This window comes from Ciconia boyciana, chromosome 7, assembly GCF_034638445.1.
Source record: "Ciconia boyciana chromosome 7, ASM3463844v1, whole genome shotgun sequence".
Classification (NCBI taxonomy): Eukaryota; Metazoa; Chordata; class Aves; order Ciconiiformes; family Ciconiidae; genus Ciconia; species Ciconia boyciana.
This window is the reverse complement of record NC_132940.1, coordinates 13076747-13103020: the sequence shown is the minus strand read 5'-3', so window position 1 is coordinate 13103020 and position 26274 is coordinate 13076747. Positions and strand designations below refer to the sequence as shown.

Here is a 26274-nt window from a genome sequence, read left to right as displayed (position 1 = left end):
TACATTGTTTTTTATTTTCTCCCACTAAATTGGTTATTTCCTACATAACATTGCAGTGTTGTTTTCTGATAGCAGGATAAATGAGACCTACCACATTATGTTTAGAGAAATCTTGTGTTTTATTTGCAAAACATACTGGGAAAATGTGGCATGAATTATTGCTGGTTAACCCAAGTGGTGTCTTATCCCGTTTTTTTTCTCTTTCCTTCAGGTCTCTAATTATCTGTCTTTTGAAATGTTTTAAAACATTTCATTACTCCTGAGATCAAATCAGCCAACATTTAGATAACAAAATTAGTTTTTCCCTTTTTTTTTAAATAGACATTTGCATTTGCTATTCTATAATCCTCTGGTACCAGTCTAGCTTGATCTATTTGCTATCAGACCTGCAGTAATCACACCCCATATGAATGTTTTGCAAGGCCTTTTCTGGGTTCCTGAGTGCAGTGCATTGAGTATTGTGTCCTCTTTGGTTGCAGTAGTTCCCGTGTCCATCCTGACTGCCCTCAGCATCCTGCCTTCATCCCACCTTTCTTGCTGCTGTTGCCCTTCCTGAAGACTGAGGCAAACTTCAGGTAGTTTTGGATAATTTATCCATGCATTCAACACCTCGTTTTCCTCCGGTTTGCTCATAGGGCTTGCGAACATTTTTTTACTCATTTCCCTTAATGCAAAAGAACCTGAAACTTTGGCAATTGTAATTTTGTTCTTAGGCTGCTTATTCTCTACCCATCAGTCCTTTTTTCCATTTGTTTTGAGCTCGTTGCGTGTTCCCCCCAATCTTTGTGGAACAACTCTATTTGCAGCGAGGTGTGGATTCCTTCTTTCAACAAGTTTTTCTCTGGTGATTAGGATCTGCATTCCAGCTAGCTTTTACAGCTTTGTGCTAGAGAAATGCCAAGTTTTCCCTTAACAGAAAAGTTAGAGTAAATTTGCCTTTCATGCATGTACATGTGCATACATGAGTACATGTACAGAATCATGAGTGCTGCAGAAGACTAAAATAAAAACACTTTAGTCCAAATGTTCTACAAGTAAATAAAAATTACTTTGGGATAGAGGACATTCATAGCCAACCTAGTGTTGATTAGTGTAGCTTGGTTGCTTAAAGTTACCTTTCTCATGGTTGTGCAAATGCTAAACTGGCAGAAGGACGTCGACTTCTTAAGAATATGAACTGTAGGTTTAATTAGTTGGAAGCAATGAGCTCACATGACAGAAGAGCAGTTCTCAGGATGTTTCTTGGTAAGTTAATATACTGCAGATTGAACCTTTGAAGCATGGCTCTACAGAAAGCCTCCAGTGAAAATGCGTTCCTAATTGCCAACAGCGCTGGTTAACAGGTTGTCTAAGCAATTTAATGGCCCAACTTCAGAATAGCTTTAATATATTCTTGTCACCTCATGTGAATAAATTGATATACTGATTAAGATAAAGCTGCCTCATTATTTAAATACTGATAGTAGCATTTTTTCTATGTTCTCTTTCTTTCTGTTTTTATATCCTTTTGTACTGCTATGCATATTCATATTCATGGCCACTCAGTGGGAATGAAGGACCTCAAGAAAGTCTGCTTTTTCCTTGACCAAGGAAGTAAATATTTGGTAACTTCAGATGAGCGAGAGAGAACAGGTTATTTTATTTTCATAAAGAATGAAGACTCCATAATTTAGGATTATTTTGAAGCAACACATACCTTGCCAGCAGGCTTTCGGGACAGTGGTGTAATCAGTAGTATTTGGCTGGGTTCCATATTACATATATTTTGCTCAGAAACTTGGGTTCACTGTATTACAAATGATGTTTTTTGGAGGATGAGCGTTCAGTAATAAAAAAATACCAGAACGGAGATTGTAATCTGTGCATAGTCTTTACAGCCGCAGGTCTTGCTGGTTATTTAGTAAATTGTGGGGGGTTTTTTTGTGTCTCCACCTGTGATGTTGCAGTGTCAAGGTTTGTTGTCACTGGTGGTGGTTTTCATTTGGTGGTGACCTTACTTGTCCTGGAGACGGAGGTTCTACACTGCAGCATTGGCCTTGGACAAGCTTTCAGCTTGGATTTATAGGTTTTGGTTCCCTCTATCCCCCGTCATGACATGTGGCAAATGCCATTACTAGCCCTTAAACAGAATCTGTTTTAAAAGGGAAGGACAAATCAGTCACGGTGAAGCATGGCTTTCAGGAAGATGAATGTGGTCATGGAAAATGATTTGAACTCATGGTTTGGTTTGTTTGTTTGTTTATTGGGATCCAGTTACATGCTTTGTGTGTTACAAGTTATATTGCCAAATGTCTTACTGCACTGAATATATGAAGTTCAGTATTTATTACTTAAGTTTTATTGAGGTGGTATCCAAAATGGAAGACCTCCTGTCCCAGTGTTCTCGTAATGCGGAAGAATCTCTAACTAGGCTTACAAAATGGTTGGTGGTGATAAGAAATGAGTGATATTGCAAATTAAATCTGCAAAGGAGGAATAAGAGAAGTGGGCAAGGGTGTTCATAGAAACCTGTGGTTCCTTAGATTGCTTTGGTAAAGAGGCAAATGGCCTTTAGTTAAGGCAGCTAGAAACCTTGGTGAATGTAGTTCTTGTTGAAAATACAGTGAAAATGAGTGGTTAAAATTCCCCCTTCCTAGGCTAGATGGACGTTCCTTGCCTTTAACTAAGGACCTTTGTGTTTTAGCAATATGGGAATAGGTGAACAAACCAAGAGGACTTCAAAGGGTTATATGAATTCTTGCTGCTTCATCACTTGCAACAATTTCTTTTCAGTTGTTCTAGAAAATGGCAAGAATGTAGAAGGCTTATTATTCCTCTGCCACAAATTGATAATGTTTAAGATTATAAATTATATTAGACAAGACTAGTTAAGGTTCAGGTTTGAAAGCACTGTAGCTACTTCTCAGAACTATTTAAATATTTACTCCTTAAAAGGGCTCCTATGGTAACTACTACTATTTATCTTTATTTGCTCCCTGCCTAGAGGGATTTTTCAGTAGTTAGAGAACTAACTAACTGTACCTTTAAGTTGATGACTTCCCACTCTTATCTTCCCTTGATTGCTTGTTGTATTTCTTCGTTGCATCTTGTCTATATTAGATCGTAACTTCTTCAAGACAGGAACTGTATGGTGGAGAATCCAGGATCATGGGGTATGATCTTGGTGTAGGACCTTCAGGCAATATTAAAATACAAATAACTATGCTTGAAAGTTTTTTAACATATGATCTAAACTGTTACAGGGCAGCAGTTTACATTCTGTTCGAGCTTAGCAATATACAATCAAGTTCAAACAAGTTGGAAGCTGACTGTCCTGAGTTCTAGTGCTTGCTCTGTGATTTATCTGCTTCTTGAGTCTTAACCAAGCTCTGTTATCAGAAAATGAAGCACAAACAGGTATGCTAATACAGCATTTATTTGGGGATTTTAGTTGCAGGAAGGTCAGATAATTCTAATATTTCCAGTGGCAGTTTTTGCACTGTAGTACAGCTCTTTACAGTGTGATTTTTTTTAATATGCAGTATTGCACATTCAGATGCTGTAAAAGCAGTAGATCTTTATTTAAAAAAAAATAATTTCTTCATAAGGATAAGCACTTAAAAATTGCACCACAACATTCCTTTTTATGCACATATTAAAGCGTAGTATTCAGCGGCACTATTGCATTCTGTTTCTCAGATGATCAGATAATGTAATTTTTAATAAGTTGTCAACTACCAGTAATATGCAGCTGTGTGCAATTTGTATAGGATCCATTAAAGTCTTCAAAGTGGAAAAATATACAATAAACTATCTGTGCAACATATGATGCATTATTTAACATCATAAAGTGTTGTAATGCTGAAAATTTACAGCTGTCTATAAGCCACGTTAATAGGATGGTAAGTTACCTTTGCAATGAATATGCCTTACATGGGAGCTTCTCCGTGCTGCTGCAGCCGCCTGTGCCTCCTCGCTGTGAGCGGTGGGGATGCCGGGCTGAGCCTGCTGGTGAGCACCTGTGGAATCGAGACACATCAGAGTTTTTTGCACTTTAATTCATTTCTGTGTCCACTGATGTCGCGGTGATTACGAGGACAATGAAAAAAAATCCAAACAGAATTGAACAACCTCTGCTGGTGCAGCCGGTTGCCCTTAGTCAAAAGTCCATTTTCTGTTGGTTGAAAGGTTGTCTTATCAGGAATTAAATTTTTCAGCTGAGGAAGCCATCTGACTGGAAATGGAAGAGAAATAGGGGGTTAGGGTTAACTGAACTGTTGGAAGAAAAAAAAAAAAAGGCATAAAAGCATTCTGTTGGCTTTCCTATGGGAGGAGGTGGGTCATCACTTGATTTGCACAGGAAGCATTTGGTGTGCTGTATGTTACTGAAGAAATTACTGTGTTTGACAAATTTTTATGTTGGGTAGGGTTGTGTGAAGTCATAAACAGGAGACCAATTAAGGGACATCTGAAGCTGAGGTTTTATGTGAAATTTAATTTAAAGTTCCGTAAAATGGACAGTGCTACTAAAATGCAATTCGTTCTTCCAACACTAAGTGTGTCTTTATGGTGAGCCTAATTGGTTTGGAGATAAGTTGCTGAGTTTTAATACTGGGAGAGAAGGTAGGGTTGTTATCAAATAAACCTGACGGAGTGGCAGTGAGTCTTGCTGGTGGTTACTGGCTGTGGTGGAGCCTCAGTCATAGCCGGTGGCTGGGGTGAGGGTTTGGGACAGAGGTCTCCTTTGCCTGCTGGCCATTTATCAGAGGATAAAAATGAGCTGTGGGGTTTTTTGGTGGTTCTTTGTTTTCCAGCATGATGAGAAACTTTGAGAACTGAGGGGCTTTGGGGGTGGGGGTTGATTGTTTTGAAGATCAGCTTTCTACCTCGGGTTAATTTGGGGAGCCTGTGATACCTGAGGGCAGGTGGTCCTCTCTGGCCTTGATATGCACCACCTCTGGTGTCAGGTGCACGTGGGAATGACTTGTTGGGTTAATACTTTGCGTTTTCTGTCCACCCTACTGTGGGGGTTTTTTTGTTTTGTTTTGGGGGTTTTTTGTGCGTGTTTTTTTTTTTTTTTTAAAATACTACTTCCTTCTCCTGAAAGTCTAGGAACAGGTGAAAGCAAGTTGGATGATAACAGGCAGCCATGAAACAAGGTAGTAAAGGTGTAATGTCTGAGTGGGGCTTGTATGTTAGGACAGATTGCCCCAAAATGAAACATGGGAGAGGAGGGATAGTTGGGGACAGGTTGCTGATTTTGGGAGAAGTCACCTTGGTCCTGGTGCCCTGGCAGGAGCCTGTCCTGTCCCAGCAGCACTCCCAGCGCCAGCCAGGAGCCTGTGAGCCAAAATACTGAGGTTTGGGGGAGTGGGGAGTTACCTCCCACTTGGAAATTCCTCTGATGATCAGGGTTGTTTCTCTGACACTTTTTAGACATCTATCCCAGGATTAAATTTCCAAATGACTGTATAAACTATCTTCAGGTCTTTTTAAGGATGGAATTACATAATAAAAGGTATCTTGACAGAATGTCATCTGTGTTTATATATAATATATATAATTTTCTAAATGTGATTCACCCAGAGTATGAATACAGCTGTAAAATTAACCAGGTAGATAGCTGAATAGTTTAGCACGATTTTCTGTATTGTCACAATTAAAAGGAAGAAAACTTTGGGAAACTGTGGCTCGTTAAGGCTTGATTTTGTTTCAAATGCCAGAGCAATCCTGGATATTACTGGAAAAGCAAGAAGTAATAGGGCCCTGGGAGATCTTAAATGTGAATATCAGTGGCATGTTTCTGGGTGAAATCCTCCCAAAATGTGAGCTGTGTCTTGGTGCTACTCTGTAATTGCCCCTTTGTTGGCTATCAAAAAAAATTACGGCAGTGTTCATGAGTAGTTCAAAGTGATCTGACAAAATCTACTGGGAGAAATCATGGGGCTGAGAGTATTACTTTGGCCTCGCATGGTGCCTAGTTTGGGCTCTTTCATTGATATGTTTGTTTTTTAATAAGTAATTCACTCTGGGAAATTATTTCTCCAGATTTCTGCAATTGGTGAGTGGAAGTCTGAAAATTAGGTGAAACTAATATAAAGATATGAAATTGATGCTGGAACCTAATATCCAGAAAGGCTCTCTGTTAGCAAGAAGAAATAGAGTTAAAGCAAATATGACTTTGAAGTTGTCTAAAGGGGGAGGGGGGGAATCACGTGAGTTTCAGCAGCACTGCTTGGATAGATTCTGTTTGAGAAGGGTACCGTTTGTCCTTTGGTCTTCTTCAGAAGAAGACAAGTAATTTCTAAATAGTCTAGTCTCTGCTGAAGTAGACTACTTCCAGGTTATTCCCTAAAAGTACCGGGCAATTTGTATGATGTGAAATTGTTTATTTGCTACTCTTGTTGTTAAACTTCACTTGTATTCAAAAACTAGATCCATGTATGTGAACAAAAATAGCCTCCCTAAAATGCTGCCTTGCAATTTATTTCAAACTTGCATTTGCCTTTTAGGTAAAATAGTGAGTTTGGTGAAAAACTTCTCATCAGTGTAAGCTTACTAAAAAAAGACCTTTGTGGAATACCACTGTGCTGTAGATCATGCTTTTTTTGGTAATTATTAATATTATGAAATAACATTCTGAAGCAGTAGCACATTTTTTGAGTATTGTCTGTCTTTGTCTACATTGAATTTCTACACTGTTAGAGTGGTGGGCTGCAAGACCACAGAAATCCTGTTTTCTTCCTTGCACGTGTAGTTCCTGCGTGTTTATGCAGGATTTTGGAAAACCTGTTCTAACAGTATCTAAAGTGTTGCTGGAGTCTGTTGCCCTAATGCAGTGTAAGGAGTTTACCTCAAAAGCAGCCTTTTGTTACAGAAGAAATTGGTTGTAGTGAAAAGGCATAAGCATTGAGAAGATATTTTTCTGGCTAGATACTGGAAGGAAGCCTTTTAAGCCTTTCTCTTTACCTTCTGTGTTTTGAACTGCCCTGTTCTGGTTGTGGGAGTAAGTAGCAGTGGGTGAACGGGAAGGCAGAACCTGAAATTACCCACTTTCAGGTGAACACAGAGACTGGCCCCCACACAAATAAGTTGGTGTGGCCACAGGTTTGAGTGTACCTTTACAAAAAGTAAAAAACCGGGAACCTGGTGAATGCAGCGTGGAATGAAGGCTCCTACACAGGCGCATTGGCAGGAGTTGTTAGAGAGAAGCGATGCTTTGGCAACCCAGCAGAGCGAGGACCAGTCGGCCCATGGGAGAGGCTACCCAGTGCATCATCTTGCTCGGTGTCCATGGGGGGTTTGATGGGGGATGGGTCTTCTGCCAAAACATGTCAACATCCATCTTCCATGGAATAAAAGCAGATGCTTTTAATTGATAGAAGAGAACTAAGAGTGGCACGATACAGCTAGAGCTTCAGTCTGTCCTGGAGTGTGTCCGTCCCCCATTGCATCTGGGGCATGGGAGTGTGCCCTCGTATGGGCACAGGGTGGAAGGTGCTACCCCATAAATGCAACATTCATTCTGATCAGCGCTGCTTTGTGCAAACACAATACAAATATTAAATTACTTTTTTTTTTGTTAAACGTTTCCCTTACAATGCAGACAAATTGCTGTTGGCGCAGCTATTGTCTTTGGCGGGGTTACTCTGGGGATGTACCCGACAAATCTCTGTTGCAACACATGGAGGAAAATTCTGAGTGGTCTCCTCTTTCAAACAGTGCAAAAGCTTTTCATTTGGTTTTGTTGTATTTAATTAAACTAAATACACCCAGAGGCTTGAGCAATTGCTGGATGTTTAAAAAATAGAAATAGGAAGATTAAACAATTGAAAAAACATTGTAATGCACAAACTTGCTATACAAAATGTATAAACTTATGTTAATAGGATGATAAAAATTCAGGGGAAAAACTGGCTTAAATATTTAAAAGTGTATCTTTAGATCCATTGCCCTTTAGATCCCGTGCCCTCAGGACAAAAACTAGCTTAAATATTTAAAAGTGTATCTTTAGATCCATTGCCCTTTAGATCCTGTGCCCTCTTTTGGCATTACTTAATCTTCATATTTGTATTTTAAAATATTTAGCTAACCATATTTTAATATTGCCTCGCTGAAAATTGAGTTATATTACACAGGTCCTAATTTTTTTCTGTACATCTGTCTGTTTAACTTGAGTTAGAGTTCTGCATGCCTGTTTGATGGACTATTACTGTTTTTTTGTTTAACAGCTTTATTAGATTAGGCGGTGATGGTTATTGTGATACTTTTTAAAAAACCATTCATAAAAGACATGGTTGCTGTTCTGCATGGCTTTTATTTAATATTACAGGATACACAAATTATCTAACAAAGGTGAGAAGAAAGGAAAAAGCCAAATCCGTAAACTTGTTTCTGGATGATTTGATTGCTTAATCTGTTTGCAAGCAAAAGTATCCTACCCCCCACTGCAGAGTCGTGGTCTTCATGCACCTTGGCCAGCACTGCAGGTGACGCTGGCCTCCGACCCTGCTTGATGTGTTGCAGGCTGCAGTGGTCCTTCTTGCTGAAGGACTTTATTTTTTTGCTGTGGAAAACAAAGTGAATTCAGTTTCCACGGCCCTCAGTTGTCTTCTGGAAGTAGATAGGTGAGTGCTGCTAAGATGGAAGCAGGCGATGCTGGTGAGATGGTCCACAGGCTCTGTTGCCTGTTTGCCAGCCTTGCAGGGGGCTCTCAACCAACCCTTTTGCTTCTGGAGAGAGGACAATGGGTGTTTTGGGAACTTCGAATGAAATATTGGAGGTTTTCTCAGTATTAATATTGTCAGCAGAGATCAGAACACTTCACCCTTTGGTGTCAGACGGTGGCACACATTGAGATCTAAGTGGCATATCTACATATTTCAACAAAATATGTTGCCTCTCCCGCCTTCGCATTAACTTTTTAGTTTCATTGGCAGACAGATTGCGTTTTATGTCCTTTCTCTGCACATTATGCCAGAAGGTTCCTTTGCAGAAAATAAATTTATAGTCGCTAGCTGATAAAGGTCTTTCCGCAGCGGTCTTGCAGAAGCATTTTTGGAGCCATCCTTCCCGTTGCGGTGGCATCGCTCAGCTGTCTCTCCCGGCACTGGAGGTGACAGCCTACCTGCAGTATTTTCTGCTGTATCTTTCTGTGGTAATTTTCCAGACCATGTCAAGGGGAAACTGAAATTTATAAATGGAGAATTCTTGGTTAACTTGGTCCAAACTATTCTGCTGACTTCAACTATGCGGTTTCATAAAAATGCTTTTTTCAGGTAGGAGCTGTCAGGTTTATTTGATTATGGGCGGCCTTTGTATGTCTACTCAAATGCATACGTGTGCACGTACATACTCTTCAAATTGACATTCAAGCAAAGAACAAATAACTTGGGTTCATGACGTGCTTGGTGCGGTTTGATGCCAATGAGCACTTGAGCTGTTCCATGGTTAGCGGTGCCATTGTATACTGAAGTGATCCATTGTTTTGATAACATTACTTTTAGGTTTTGCAGAACGGTAATCGGTTTTATATATGTAAGCTATTCAAGTTATTTAACAGTCTCTCAAATCTGCCATTTTACATGCTCCCTTTTTTTTATGAATAGAGGTAGGCAAATGAAAAATCTCCTAGCAATCAGAAATTGTTCTTCACAAAAGGTTAGTAGGGAAAGTGGAGATGTGAAAGTACTTTCAAATAGCAGAGGTAGTCTTTGGCATGATAAAAAAAAAAAGAAAAGGCAACACTTTTTTGTCTCACATTCAGTTAAATTGGAAAAAAAAAAAACTTTGGGAATAATGAAAATTAAAACTGCTTTTGTCTCCCCTGTTGCAGCATTCTGAACAGAATTTAAAAAAAAAAGACCAACTGATCTGCTGTAGTTTGCTGAATTCCACCTCTTGATATTTTGTAAGAACAGAACATTGTCTAATACTAAAGCAAGAATTTTGTCTGTGCATTTATTGTGTTAATGTGGTTAGAAAAAAGTGCTTTAAGATTTTGTTGAAGCTTATCCAGTAACAAGATGTATTGAGATGACTTGCATATCTTAATAGCAAATTTTTCATCTCGTTAATAAGGAGGAAATGTAAAGAATATTATCAAAATAGCCTGTCTGACATGCAGAAAATGTTAAACTTTATCACATTGCAACAAAAATAAACTCATTTATGCCCACACAAAAAATGATTGTGCGTTGTGTTTGCCTGCTATAAATTTGATTTATTGCTGTAGTAATTACAGTCATTGATTCGGTAAAAGTTGAAAACATTTTTTTTTTTTCCCCAAGCGTAACAAGACTTCTGCATTCCCATTGCTACTGCATTGCAACACTTTGAACTTGCGCAGCAGACATGACAAAAGGTTTTAATTAAAATACTAGTGAGATTTTAAAAAAAAAATTTGTTTGCATTAACTTTGTATGTTTCTCATAATTCTTTAATTCTTGTAATAAAGGAAAAATACTGTGACTGAGATAAGTTGTCCTCCCTCCTTACTCCCCCTCATCAGTAAAAGATTGTGTTGGAGCTCTGAGATGTTTTGCTGAATCCCCCTGCGAGCTCTGAAGTACCGTTGAGATGTTACTTGTTGGTGCACGGATGAGTAGGAGGTACTTAGGAGGCTTCATTCACCAGCAGGAACATGATCCTAGCATGGTTAGGGGTACGCTGAAATCTATCCAAGCATCCCAGCCTTTCCAGCTCCCAAGTAATTGTAAAATAATTCATTCTCAAGTTTTACCCCATCTGGATATTCTGAAATTAAAGACTATAAGCTACAAAACCGATAGGGTAGCTCAAGGACCTTCAGGAATTTTTCTGCCAAATCCATCATGAATTTGGGATGAGGCTAAAATTAGAGATCATTGTCAGAGTTCATTAAATCTTTCCACTCTTTCTTTGCTGAAACGTTATTTAAATAATGATGTAAATCAAGCAGAAACTTTGATGTAAATCAGTCACTTTGATCTTACTTTGTTACATTTCTCAAAGGAGAGGTTAATTATTAGTAGTTTGGTAATTATTAGATTGCCTTGATTTGCTGCTAAGTACAGCTTTTACAGTAAGGTAACACCTTTTGTCAACATTATAAGCATACATTATAATTGTCTAACTATGCCAAATAAGCATTCAGGTACTTCATGCTCATATTTTTGGTAGTAAAATACTTGTTTAACATATATTGAGTGCTGAATATATGGTTGTATTGATGTAAAAATTTGAATTCAGTTAAAATGCATGAAACAATATTAAATTGTTAACTATATTTTTCTTAAATTTACTGGATACCTACATCAAAAGCAAACTTACCAATTCAAAAAGCAAAATGCAGTAAGGGAGTGCTTTCAAGGTTTAAAATAGTTATGGTATTAACTCTGGATAGTGACTGGAAAATGGTTTTGGCCCTGGAGGATTTTGTAAATGGTAGATCTCATCCTCTTGCACTTAATGTTTATTTCTAGATTGGACAATGAAAACAAATCTTCATGCTATGTTATTTCTTAATTGATTTCTTATTTTGAGCGAATCAAGTCATTGAATTGAATTAACTGAATAAACTGAAATTAGGAAAAAAGCTATTTCTACATCAGCCAAAAGGTCAATCACTATTTAGAGTTGGTCTAGTGCATTACTTTCAGTTGTTTAGCCTGATGATTTGCCTCTGAAAGCATGGAAGCAAATGTAGGTTTTTTGAATGTATATTAAATTTGAATACTTTTGATACATAAATTCATTTTAATGTTACACGTATTTATAAATATAAAAATATGTTGTAATGCTTTAGAAACATAAACCTAATTTTTATTAAGTACTTTAAGACATTATTTAAATATATGTGAAAAGTAAATGTTTATTTTGCTTCTCAAGGGAAGACCCTTAACAATGTGAAAAGACAAATTCTTGTATCGGAGAGCTTCTTTTATTCAGTGTCACTTGTATAAGCACGTTACAGGATTACAAGAAACGACAATTTCTTGTGTTTGTGATTACAAGAAATAAGGACTCTGACTATCCAAAGTTGTTCATTGTACTATTTGGTACAGTTAATATACTTCTAAATATGTAGTGCTGATATAGCCTTTATAATCAATGTGGAAATCTGTGATGTAGTGTGTTGGTTACATTTGGTGTCACATTCAATTTTCTGTGAGTTTCAGAAGACACAAATATTTCAGTGCATGATGGTATAAAGGTGGAATTGTAGAGCAAAATGGATATGCAATGCATTTATTTTACTATTATCAATATATTCCATTTTTTTTGTTTTATTCACATATATAAAATTGAAATACAGGCAGTTCTGAGACAGGAGTTTGGCTTATTTTACTAAGCAAAAAATAGAATGTTTGTATTGTAAATAACTTTTTAAAGAGCTTTTTATTTTAATACTTTCTGTTACAGCAGATTGCTCACTGGGGATTTTAAGTCATGATAATTCTGGTATGGGAGTGGGAAAAGCTGTTTCTTTGTTTAAAAATATGCTTGTCTAGATTTTGTGAGTATATCCATCCACCTTTAATATGCATCTATAATAGATGCTCTGTACTAATGGATGTGTGATATAGTAAGTGTGTTCATCTATTTTCACTTCACACATGTATTTTATTTTTAAGCTGCAGCTCACCTTTAGTCAGTTGGCAGGGATTGGATATTCCAGTCTGAATGATTATTGCAATTCCAGCTCTTGCCTGGGACGGTAGCATTGCTGCTGCTGAAAGGAAAACCTTTTAGGTTCATGCAGATTGATGCTATTTTATTTCTAATTTTTCTTACCCTTTTAAAGGAGAGGGAAAGAAAAAGGTAGTATGTTTTCTAGGGATTTTAAGAAAGCTTGATTATATTTAGGATGAGGGTTTGCTGGTGGTAGTAGTTTACCGGTTTGGATGTTGCTGCTAATTCTCCAATGTTAATGCATTCTTATGGGTCTTCAGGCTTTGTGTCAGAAGCCTTGTAGAGAGACAGATAAACATCAGCTCTTCAGTGCAATGGAGGACATGTTTCAGGCAACACTAATGTGAGCTTGATCTAATAGTTCCTCTGAAATATTCCTTCATGCTGTTTATTGCTTTTCTTGGATTTATGCTGTAGCAAGATGTTAACGCTAGCTGCTTCAAGATTATCCTGTTGTGATAGTCCGATGCAACAATTGCAATGGATTAAAAAGAAACAAACGTTTCCATTGTATATTTTTGCATTAATTTTGTAACATTTGTTTCTCATAGCATAAAAATCTTTTTTTCCATTACAGTCAGAATTTACTGTCCTGTGGAGCAAGCCGTTGGGCACCCAAAGAAGGCTGAGAGCCACTAATCCTCAAAGAACAACCCTAGTCCTGACTTCATGCTGCCTGTCACATCGGTGGCACTCTTGCAAATTCATGTAGTAGTGTAGTTGTTTGGACATTTTATTATCTCAGATTCATTTCTGTACCCCTATGCTAGAGGTGTTCTGCTCTTCTGGTGTTGCCAAGATACCACTATGGTCTTCTCTTGTTCTAAAAAACTTCAAAGTCCTCTAGACTCCCTTAAAGTCAGTTCTGTACAGGAGTCTGCTTGATGTGGAGTTAAAATCTTGCAAAAGAAGAGGTGGGGAACCACTGAGCAGTGCTTGGAGAGTGCTCCTTTCTAGCTCATCCTGGATAAAGCAGCAGTAACCGTGTTCTGCTCCTTTTCTCTTTTCCAAGCTAGTTGAGTATCAGCACAGGTTTTTCTTGGACAACAGTGTTACCATGGTTTTTACAACCCTGAGGGCTGGGATTTTGAGACCTTGTGTATAGAATGAAATATTCCTTCTCGTTTACCCTTGGCAGACTCGAGGGTTGGGGTGGCTGTTGAGGGAATGGATGCTTGGGATGAAATGAGAGCCGTCACTCAAGCATCCTGTTCAGTGCAAGATACTCTACGTGCAAGGAAAGACACAGTAGGCTGATGTGTAGTAGTTTCTTCTTAAAAAGAATAACTCTAATCCTAATTCCTAATAATTATCTACTCTTAATTCCCAAAACATGTGTCTTTATCCCTTTGATTACTCAGTAGCTAATGGTAATTTGTATGCCTGTCATCCTTGTCTCCTCATTCCTTAAACCTTTGTTAAGTTCTTGGAGACTCCATTCACATTATGCATTTGTTTAAAGGCTCAATACTCTTTGAGGGGGAGAGGAGGTGCTATGTGGCAACCCGTATCAGAAAAGGTGGTTCCTACTTTTCCTGATTATTTTAACACTGTGATGAAGAAGGGAAGTGGATGAGGTTTTGGGGGAGTGGGAGAAGGTGGGAAAGGAGATTTCTAGTGAAAATGAGTCTGTTCCAGGGAAATTGTTCATCTTGTTCCAAGCTGGAGCCTTGTTTTGCTTTATATCCTCTTTTTTGAGGGAACAGCCAAGGAGAAGTATAGAGTCATATAATAACTTAATAAAAGCTTCTAGGCAACTAGAAGGTGAATGTGGCCTACGTGTGCTTGACTGCTGAAAGTCCAGTCTGGTCTCTTTGGCAAAGTTTGACAGAGACTATTCCTGTTTAGTCACTGAGAGCATTGCTGGAGTGCTGTGTGTACAAGAATAACAGAAGAGCAGTGAGAAAATACATTGATATTGCATCAGCTGCATGAAGAGCTTCAGCCACGTCTTGTTTTATCACGCTCATGCCTGTATTGGCCTACCAGTCTGGCTGTGTCAATGCTGCTGAAATAGAGAAAAGCCTTTAATCTGGTACATCTGTGAACAAGATGACATAGCTGCTGCCCTTCGGTACTCAGCAAGAACTGTGGGCTGTGTATCGACGTGCACCTCTACCCCTGCAATGCAGATTTGCAATTGTTCCTGCTCCTTTGACAGTATTGGGAATGGGGATGAGATGTTCATCTGTGCTTGGATAGAATGGTAGCATGTTAGTTGGATATATCTGAAAAAAACTTAGTCACCCTCCCTCCAGCAGGGTAGGCAAGATCACAGTCTTTGACTTCAGCGCTGTTTTTGGTGATCAATATAGAAAGCACTGTAGGAGTTACCTTGTTATAGTAAAAATGTATTAAGTAAAACACAGGCAGGGACCTTATGGGCATCAGAACTAAAATTCCTGGTCAAACCTTGAGTTCCCCAAGGCAAAATATTATGCCTACTGAATATCCCAGTTGGGTGCCAGGACACAGTTAAACAGGCATCTTCACCAGCAGCCAGAGCTGCAAACTGAACTCATATGAGAAGTTTTGATACACTTGACCTTATAGGCATTTGGGGCATGAATTTTTCCCCTTGCCACAGGATCTTCAAAGAAGATAAAGCATAGAAACATTGTTCCTAGATTTCATACAGGTGGGAGTAGTGGAGGTGTCATTTCTCTTTGGAAATCCTTGTAACTTGTTCATCAAAATTAGTCATGCTTGGCACTGTAGTTAAGAGAGATTGTTCAGAATTGGGGTGTCTTAAGAAATGTTTTGGCTTATGGTGAGAGGTTTGTTTGCTTTGTGCCCAGAACTCACATTTTCTGTGTTTGACCTGCTCCCGAGAACCTACTGCCAAAATAACAGATAATCTTTTATAAAACACTACAAAGAAACCAAATGTTTATCACTCCATTCCTTTTTTTTTTCCCCAGAAGAAAGCTGTGGAAGATTAGGCAAAGACATGTGTTTATTTTAGTAGTCCTGCTTTGGCTAAAAAAGTCTTGGGTGTCAGTGGTCTGTCAGATGGTGCCAAGTGCTCATCTGCCTTCCATCTCAAAGGGAAGGTCACCAGCACATCAGGACACAGATACTTAGTGCATCTTTCTGGTTATACTGGGTCTTAATCACTTAAGCCAAGCACGAAATGCCAACTCCTCCAGCTCTAGAAATACTCATATGACTCAATATGGTAAAGGGCCTTGCAAATATTTGCCCAGCGGTGCCAAAAGAAAGGGCATGCTGTTTCTGCCACGGTGTTGTATGCTTTCTAACTTCCTTAGTGTGTAGGGATGCTGTGTTAGATGGCTTGGAAACTCCAAGCTTGTTAGTTGGCATTCTTGCTGCAATAAGCAGGAGCAGGGTTTCTTCTCGGCCACGTGCCTAGGATTTTTCAAGTGCAGCCCTTTTGAGCACTTCTGAAGCACGTGGGATTCCTCTATACAATCATGACTTGGTTCTTCGTGGTCTAACTAGCCCTTCATTTGAATCGCACATTTTGTTGTCTTTTGTGTTTTGTGGACATTGAAGTGATTGCTGAGCTGAGAGCTCCCTGTGACCCAGAACTGCATTTTCCATAGAGATAAACTGGCACTTGAAATCATAAAAGGTGGATTTTTTTTAATTGTTCTGTCCTTCTGCCCAGCTCTCTTTTACACTTTGGAGAAGCCATGATATTCTTTAGATACCCATGGAGTTCTTGAATAAATTAATGTACGATTCGGGAAACAAACTTGCTTTGTACTTTAGTATCAAAGGAAAAGAGGCCTCAACACTAACTCTGTCTGCATAGCTAAGACCAGTGTAGCTCAGACGTGTGCAAATCGAATGTTTCATCATCTTCTTAAATGAGTTTTCTCACTGATTTGCAGAATATCAGCTTTATTATACAATATACAATTTCTGCAAGCCAGATATTCGCTAAAGGTAACATTAGACACTAAGCAAATAATTGTTTCCTGTCACACTGCATTACTAACTGGAAAGAAAGTGTTTCCTAATTTGTATTTGTGCAGAACTAAATATAGCTCTAGTGAAGCTTAACTTAAGCTTTAGCCATTCAAGTCCCTAAGAAATTCAGCACCATGTTTGTCAGTTACTGGGAAAATGACTGTAGACATTCTTGCATGCTTCTTGCCCTCCCACTTGCGAGTTTTACGATCTTTGGAACTTGAACGTGAGGTTAACCAAGCTCTCAGAAAATCCTCATAGTCCTGGGTTATTGCTGTCTGCAGGGACTATTGCAGAATTTTTTTTTCCTAGTAGGAGTTTTAGGATAGCAAGCCCTGGCTGCAACGCCCCTGTTCCATATTTAGCAAAGACAAGGTTAAATTGTCCTATAGTTATGTTTTCCAGCAAAAACTGCTCTGATTTTTCACCTTAAATCTGTTATTTATTGCTTGTACTACTCTGTAGCTGTTCTGTAGAGCTGATGGCATGATGCATAAGATCTTAAAAAACCTGTTAAGTGTTCAGATTGGACTGTACCAGTGAAATCGTGCTGTGTACCTGGTAAGAAAAATCTGGTGTTGTAGAAAGGTGCATTTGAATAGATGGTGTCTCCTCCCTGGGAAGCACACAAGCTGATATCTGTGCCTTGGTATCAAGTCTGTCAGCTGTGGGATAACAACCTTTGTGCTGCATCTGCACTGAAACGGCAGCACTGCTTCCTAAGACGATGGAAATGCCAAATGCTGGGTTTTGGAGCTTGAGTCTTTTGGCTGGCATCTGTGAGGATGCTTCAGGTTCATCTCTTCCAGTGGGGCTAGGTGTGAGCCCGGGCTCACGGAGTTAGTATCATTCCTTTTTTCGTTTGTGTTTGAATTCACCAAGGTAAGCTTATCCTCCCTAGTCGTCTCTGCTTGACAGCGAGCAGGATGAGTGTGTTTCAGAGGTCTGAGGAGATCTTACATCCAAGGTTCATAGAGAGACCAAGACAGTACTTACTCATTCATCTGTGTCCCTTCTTCAACCTAAAGCGTGCTACCAACTTGTGGATTTTATCAGTGCTCTGCCCAATTTAATCAGTGCTCTGCCCAACTTTCTCATGTTATGGGTGATGCATATAATTAGGAGGAGGGAATGTGTTCACCGTTGCTAGTGGGGAGGAGGAATCCTGTGTACCTGGCATTGGTTGTCTGCCTGCACCTGTACCTCTTACCTTCGGAGAGATCCTTTAAGGAAGTGATCTAAAGAAATCCAAAGAAAATTTCTTAGGTTTGTAACAGCTTTCCTCCTGGCAGACTGAGATTTATTTATACTGTAGGATGTGACAGGCAATTCCTGGTGCCTCAGCTCTGTCTAAAGCGTGAGCGATCACTGGAAAAGTGAGTGATTGCATTAGAAGCTTTCCTCCCTCCAGTGGGGAGAGTGTTTGAGCTTGAACTCTCCCCTCACTGAGATCTTTGAAGTTTGGATCTTTAAAACCATTCTCCACTCCAAAGACCTACCAGTGCAGTCGTCATCCTTCCCATCTGAGACAGGCTGGACCAGGCTCCCTTTAGAGGCCATTAAACCTCCTCATTTCATCCTCCAGAGAGGCTGGCAGAGAAGGATGTAAGTAAGTAATTATTCCCTGCCTCTCCTGCCAGTAGCTGAGCGAGCCGTGGAAGTTGAAACGTCATTAAATCTCCGAGCAGCACGGAGGGGCTACAAGCCTCCGCAGCCAGGCAGCCTCGTGGCACGCAGCGGAGGGGAGGGCTGAGTACCAGGTGGTATTTAGGAACTAATTAATATTTGTGAATAACAGTGCGCTATTGGTAAGAAAACAAATCAGTTTGTGTGTGAATATTTATGATGATGACTTTCAACACTGCTTGGATCACGCGGTCCTTTTCCGGCTGCTGCATCTCCTCTTGTGTCACAACATTTCACACCGGGGTGAAAACCTTCGCTGTTGCACAGAGCCATGCTGTGGGCTGGCAGCCAGCCGAGCAGTGCAGCGGCGTATATGTTTTTAGAAGAATATTCTCACTAGTTCGGTATTAGTGGGCTACTAGATCCCAAACATTTAAAGTATTCTTTGCTAGTGGAGTAAGCCATGCAATTTAGCTTGAGATTTCATCCCATTAGGAGCCAAGCCATGCACAGAGAGAATGCTGCGTTTGAAGAGAAAGCAGGTGTTAAAGGTTGTTCTCCTTCTTAATGTTGTGTGCGAGTATTTTACAGTAGATCAAACTTGCCTAATGTAATCTTCATCATGCTTTCATTTAAAATGCTCCCTGTGGTTTGTATTTGTGGAACTGAAAGAGCAGAATCTACTTTGTAGCTTGGTGGGGCGGGGTATTCGATTGAACATATGTTCACACTGTCATTTGGGAAAGATAATAGGTTTTTAACCTCTGTCAGTGTTAGACTGAGGTATTTATGGAGCTCTATTAAAGCTGTGCCTAGGCAGCTAACCTTGCGATACAGTTTTTTAACAATTCGCCATTTTCTTATGATAAGTTGCTGCTTTTCTTGGCCTCTCGCAGTGCCTCTTGCTGTGTCAGCCAGCATGGGAGCTTACCAAGAAACGAGGAATTCCTTGCTGTTGCCAATGCTGCATGAAATGCTCGTGGCTACTGGTATTGTCTGTTCAGTAAATACTGTCACGTAGATTGAAAAAGCAGCCTTGAAGAGTTTCAGAAAATGTTCTTCTGGGCTTGACACGCGGAAACTGGCAAAACCTGTGGTGGTAGCGCTCGTGCTTTTGGTTGCAGAGGTGTCCCGGTGCAGCTGTAGGTGCTGAGCTCTTGTTGCGGGGTGCTGCAGGGAGGTGTGCGGCATGGCCCGTGCTGTGTGCGGTGGGGGAGCTCTGGGCACCCTCTGCTGCTCTTGCTGGCCTTGAGCTCAGCTCGGGGGGGGGGGGGGGAAAGCTGGGTGTGTTTTGGGAGCCCTTTCTGTTAGGGGGGAAGGTGTAATTTAGTGTGCTGAATTCCTGTTGGTATGGGCTCTCTTAGTCACTTCAGGCTTCTAACAACGTAAATCAGCATGATGGAGACTGCAGCCTGCTTCGCTCTTTAACTGAAGTTATCTCCAGTGAACTGCCATTACCACTCCCGTCACTGCTGATTACATTTTTCTGTTAATGTTTAATCCTCAACAGCAAATGCCTAATGTTTATATGCCCTCTCTCTGTATAAGCAGAACATCTGTTCTTTAAAGTTGGCTATGACATCCAAAACTGAATCAGTGCACAATTTTAAATATACGTGTCAGACAAAGAGATGCAAAGAAATTCAGAGCGTAAGTGATGACTTCAGTGTGCACAGGTCCTGTTGTGGCAGGGGCTTCCAGGGGTCTTAAATTGCGTATTAAACAGTGCTTGGTATGACTGAGAGTATTTTCTAACCTCATCTTAAAATTCTCTGCTCTCTGTCTTTAATATTTCCAGTGTAGAAAAGATTGTTTTGTTTTGTTTTTTGATGGCGTGTTTCCCCTTCCTTTTCTAGCAGTAGTGCCACTGTGGTGTAGCTGGGAATAGTTGACTTGAACTGCCCCTACTATGCAAATGCAAAAGCTTCTTACAAAGCTTCTCAAAAAGCTTTTGGGAGAAAGGAGTTTTTAGTGAAATACATACACGTGTACCATGGATGACTGTAACTATGTGTGTTAGAACTATAGGAAATTCCATAGGGTTTCCAAAGAATAAATTCAAAAGAAATGCATAAAAAGTGATATAACAATTAGCAGCAGAGACTGATATGTTTAATGGAGGATATTAATTGAAATTGTTGGCTTACAGAAATTTCAAGCATTTTTATGCATTTAATAAAGGGCTGCCATTTAAGTAGCTTAAGTATCCTTCTCTGTATACAACGTGTCCTGGGATTTAACAAACCACTTACTGCTGGATGGATTCCACTCAGATGTAATTGCCATTCTTGCAACAAAGACTAGCTGATGAAGAGAGTGAAAAGAGCCTGTACCAAAATGGTCATCATGTTAGTCGTGTGGGAAGGGAGAAAACAGACTTGTATAATCTGTCTGCTGTTCGTTTAGTATGTTAGTCTTGGTCATGGGCATCAAGGTGGATGTGTGCCTAAAAGAGGGCTTTCCTCAAATCCCAGGGAGCCTGGTGGGAGGGAGGCACCAGGGTACTTCTCTAAAATTCTGGCCTGAGGGATGGAGACTGACAGCATGTGACAGCTGAAGGTGGGTATTAGTGACCTGACACCGACTGAGAGATGCTGGGGTAGAAAATGGGGACCCTGTATGAGAGGGGGAAAAAGTTATGACATGTCGTAGACAAGGGAGCTTGCAGGGACAGAAGAAAGAGTGATGGCATGGTCAAAGTTATGAAAAGCATATTGAGCAGCGTTGTGCATAGATACTGGCAGGGTAAGACCTCCGGGTTTAAAACAGGAACATGCTCTGAATGACTGCAGTGAACGCCAGCGTGTGCCAGAAGTAAATATAGTAGAGTAAGCACTGCTACAGAGTCATTGAAGTCAACGCTGCATAACATAAAATTGCATAATATATTTGTTTGTCAAGGTTATTAGAGCACAATTTTAAATGGATCTGAGTCCTTGGAAAGGTGACTGTATTCTGGTTCCCTGGGCTGAGGTTTCCAGTACGTCCCAGTCTGATCTGGCGGCAGACTGCCAGCAGAAGGGGTGAGCTTGCCGTTCCCCTCCGACCAGCTTGTCTGACCGGCTCACGAGCTGGTTCCACTCACTGTGCCAGGTGGAAGGGAACTGCCCTCTCTCCCCAGAAATTAAAAAAAAAAGTGAAGGGATTTTTGTTGGCCCAGTCAGCTCAGGTTGCGAGGGGATGAGAGGGTCTCCAAGGGGTGCGTATGTGAGCGGGTAGGTGGAGGTATCTGTAAGCGCGTGGGGCAGCGGGCGGGCAGGCTGTCTCAGCCCCGTGCCCCACCTCGGAGCTGGAGCGACCTGGCGGCATTCCTCCCCTCTCCTGCCAAGGATGCGGTCGGTGTATGACGCAGCAACCGTCAGAGTCCTGGATTTCAGGGCACTGTCACACTCTCTGAAAGAGTGCTGGAACTGTTTACGGAATGAGTACTTTGTAAATGATAAAAGACTAAATAACGCATTCTATGCATTTGCATAATTTTGAATCACTTATCCTTCTGAGCGCTGTAGTCATTTGGCTCACGTTAAAGAACGCTTAACAGTGTAATTGAGCTCAAGCCATCGGTTGCTGAGCCGAGTTGACGCTGAAGATGGGAGGTGTGTTTTTGGGGAGATCACGGGTATTTCCTGTAATGTCCCTGGAACCATGGAGCAGTGCCCTGAGGGCTCAAAGCAGTGCGGGTAGGACAGGTAGGAGGCACGGTCAGGGCTGTGAAGGGTCGGGATATCTTTCCGAAAGAGCTTGAGACCCGGAGCAATGGAAGTGGGACGTATCTCCATGGTGATAGCATGCAGGGTCACGACCTTAGGAGGCATTAGGAGAAAGAAACTTTTGCTCTGAGCTGGGCAGGATGGAGGGGGTTACCAGCTGGCAGTGCTGGAGAAACACACCTTGACTTTGCAGTCACAAGGTGACAGTGAGCTGCGAGCATGGCGCTGGGCAGAAGACGGGGAAGTGGGGTAGCAGAGAGGTAGGTAATCTCAAGGATGGGAACTCATCTGAGAGCAAACTCCAAGAACTTGCTTGGTTTGGGCGGTAAAATGAGCCCTGACAGGGAGGTGGTGTAATTCATTTTTATCGTCAGGGAAATAAACTTCAGGGATAGGGAAAAGCCGTTTAAGCTGCTGGATCAATGCTGGCATGAAAACAAATGGATAAAAGCTGTTCGGGAATAAATGTTAGGCTGAAAATTATACGTTTTTTAACTATTGGAGGAACTCAGTTCTGCAGTAGGTATCGGATATGGAGACTGAGGAAGAGCATTGTCAGTATGTTGCGGTCCGTCGCTGTGATCGGGGTTCTTGGTTGTGATACTTGTAATGGAGGGCCTGAGCTAGTGATCTGTAAAGGAAACACCTTTCCCATTTGCATCCGTATGTGGTGGTGGATTATCACAACTGTGTCATGTCCAGGTAGGAAAGGGGAAACTGTCCCTTGCTGTCACGGTTTTAAAAGCGTCTGGATGGGAATATGTGCTGAACCTAACTGCTTCTGCCCCAGGATGGAGAATTCATGTTGTTAAGTGAGGTTTTAACCTTTGCTTTACATTTAATCTGTGAATGTCTCTGCTGTTATAGTCACTTATGACACTTATTTTTATGTTTGTTTTTTTTCCCTAGGTATTTTTATGGCCTCTGTCACAGTGGTGTCTCAGTGTCTCCCAGGCATTTATGGATTTATTCTGAGAACGTTCCTGTGAGGTAGGGAAACATTATCACCTTCGTTTTACAGACTGGGAACTGAGGCACAGGGAGATAAAGGTTGCAGGAGGAGTCTGTAGCATAGCCAGCAGTCAAACACTGATTGCCAGCAACTTCTTTATTGTCCTAATCCCAAGCCCAGCTGCCTGTCTTTGGCTTTTTTTTTCTTTCTTTCTTTCTTTCCTTCCCCGCCCCGCCCCCCCCCCCCCCGTCTGAGTTTTAGTAGAAACAATCTGCAAGGGGCTGGGAGGAACTGTGGAAAATATGATTAGGGTTACTGGTGTCCTTATTTTAACATTGTTGCTTATGAGTTGAAATGCCTTTCTAAAAATACCAGCAGATCTGTTTATGTTAAATGATTAACATGTTTAGACTTTCAACAGATAAGCTGTCATGCTTTTTTGAGTCAGTAACTCCTTTATCCTACCTGTCTAGGCTTGTGGCTGTTGAATTCTTACCCTGCCTAAGCTAATGCCATCCCAATCACCTAGACCAATGCCAAGAATTTCATCATCCATGCAAAGATCTGATTCATGTCAAGACAGGTGTAAAGTTTCTTAAGCACTTATGTATAATTACTGTTTAACTTTATTTTTCAAAGGTCTTTCCAAGCCAGCTAAAATGTTCAGCTTTGAGCTCTCAGATTCTCCCAGAAATTGGATTTCAGTGCCTGATTAGTGATGCTGATCCCTTTCAAAAGTATTGCAAAGTTCCCGACACATGTGTGTGCAGTGAATTACAATTTACATCATAAAATCAAATATGAATAACAGCTTGAAAAATGCATTTTTTTCCCTTCAAGTAAGGAATTTTTAAGATAGGTCTCCCTTGAGCCCCTCTTCCCCTTCAAGTTGGTATTTAAAGTGTGACTTTTACTCCTTAAGGAATTTTTTTAGAGCTATGGCAACATTATAAATTATGAAGACACCAGCAGGCTCTGACAATTAAATATTTTTATTGTATATTAAAATAAGCAACATTATTAAAATGATAACATTGCAAAGAAATATTTAATGTCATCTTTCTAATTTCACAATCTGTAAAATACACACATTGCACTACATTTATGCTCTTTGTTAATGTATATTATGTGTCTTTGTGTCCCCAAGAATGAAGCCCTAATGACTCATGAACTGTCTCAAAGTGTACTAAATAAGATTAAAGAGCTGGCCAGTGACCTTAACAGTCAATTAGGCTATGCATTACTCAGCCCAGTATTTGTGGAGTGTAGAAGGGAAGCGGAAACTCATTAGCTAAGATGCTGATGCTTCAAACAAACAAGATTTCTCTAAAACCAGGAACTGGTCTTGTCGCTTAAGTGGAGATCGAAGCACTTACAGTAGGTACGTCTTTGCGTATGTGTGTTTGAAAGTACTGCTTGCGTGGTCCTGGGGAGTGCAGAAAAGCCTGTTAGTGAGCTTTTGGGCTCAAAGCCTTTTGGAATAGATCCTGCCAGGCATGGATGGTTTTGGGTCGGGCAACGGCAGGTGCAGTAGGAGAATGGTGCTCAGGTTTTGGGATGTGCCATCTGAGAGGTTGTGCAAAGACAGCACGATTGGGAGGGCTGGTTTCAGAAACCTTGTGTTTCACAGAAACAGCAGGGCAGGGAAGAACATCTTGGCGTGGCATATTGCATGCTTGGTTTTCCTCAAAGATGAGCCCAGGGTTGGCAGGGTTGCGTTTGGATGCGCGTGGGAGTGTGAGCAGAAAGGCTGTGGGCTGCTCTGCCCACTGAAGAGCAGAGTTTGAAGGCTGCATCCCCTTCTTCCGCAGCTCAGGAGAGGGGATATGAGGGGGTGTCGAGTACTCAGAGGTACAGCCAGGTCAGATACCCTGTTCCCCACCAGCTCTCCCACCCCTCGCAGGCTCACCTGGCCTATGGAGTCAACAGCATGAAACCAGGCCAGCAATGGGCAGCAGTGCTGAGCGCATCCCAGTGATGGGTTAACTCGGTGGGATGCAACCCTGGACAGTATCTGAGTTACGGGAGAGTCTCTGTCATCTTAAGGATGACATTTCTTAACTAATCATCTGCATGTAGTTTTATATTGCGTTCGGAAGCACCTTAGAGCAGTCCTAGGTTGGAGATGGCCGCTCGCCTGAGAGGACGCTACGTGGTGACAAAACTGAACCAAGGGTGGTGACAACATTACGCAGGAGCTGAGCCGGCAGCTTGGTCATGCTGCTCCTCAGCAAAACAGTGGTCCTTGAGGGCTTCTCCAGTTTATAGCACTTTTTTTTCTGGTATGTGCAGTTCTGTATGCTTTCAGCTGACCCTGAGAAGTTCTTCTATCATTCTTAATGTAAACTCAGGTTTTAGGAAATACAAGGTGACAGACTCAGTCCATACAAAATGTGACTGAAAGGACAGTTTGAGTGGCATGCAATAACATCTTTTAAAGTAAATCAATTTTTTTGAACATAAATTGGGCAGAATCTCCCTGATCTAGGTCATAGTCTATCTGTAGGGTTTTCTTTTAAAATAATTCCCTTAATAAAGTCAATCTGATTTGGGGGGAAGAGGGCAGGGAGACCTGGAAAAAAGTGTACTTCTGCTGTTCAGGTGAATGGGAGAAGAAAGAAAAGGAAGCCTTTTCAATCATGTCAGGCTGAATCTAAAGCGTCAAGGAATGATGTTACAGGAGAACCCCTGAAGATAAACTGTAACCTAGATTAGCAGAGTACAGATTAAGTTTTCAGGAGTTTGGAGACTGCAGTGCATCCTGAAGCAGTATTTTGACATTCAGTTAAATAAAATTGTTGTATGGTTGCTCTTTCAGGGATATACAAAAATACCTAAAGTTTCCATTTGAATGGTACAGTCCTGAAGTTAATAAATGTATTAAAGTGAAGAGTGCTTGAAAAGATTAAAAAACCCAAACTCAGGATTTTCCATCTGAACTGGCTATTGCTAGGGAAATATTATGTATCTATGTGATTATGGTTTTGGGGATTTTTATACATGCAATGTTACCACTGAAAGCTGGATGCTGGAATCGCAGTTAAAACTGAGGCTTCTGCACAATTAGTTTTCTTCATTCTGACTTCAAAGTATAAAGCAGTTGTCATCAGGTCACACTGTCCTCTTAGTCTTTAAATATGTTTATTTTTTCATTTATTTGCATTTTGGAAAATGTTTTGTGATACCATGTTCTAATTCAAGGGTTTTTTCTGTAATATAGGTTATGTATTTCTGCAAAATGTTGGCATGCAGCTTATGTGATTCAAAGTGATTTGATTGTGTGTTAATGCCACATTGGCCGGAACATATTAATACTTAATGCAAAACAGCGAGTTACCTGTTACTTTTCACTGTAATATGGTGAACAGTATTTTCTGGCTGTATTTAAATGACAGCCTT

The 26274-nt window shown here is 40.6% G+C and overlaps 1 protein-coding gene across 5 annotated transcripts in view; it reads left to right on the top strand.

Moving 5' to 3' along the window:
- Nucleotides 1-26274, top strand: part of PTPRF (protein tyrosine phosphatase receptor type F) — a 393615-nt gene that overhangs the window by 73895 nt on the left and 293446 nt on the right. For 4 of the 5 annotated variants that reach the window (XM_072867821.1, XM_072867825.1, XM_072867822.1 and 1 more), the window contains one exon: nt 22833-22913. The gene's annotated coding sequence lies outside the window, so the exon portion shown is untranslated. Of the gene's footprint in view, nt 1-479; nt 576-22832; nt 22914-26274 lie in introns of all 5 variants that reach the window. The other variant, XM_072867824.1, reaches the window with a different exon arrangement.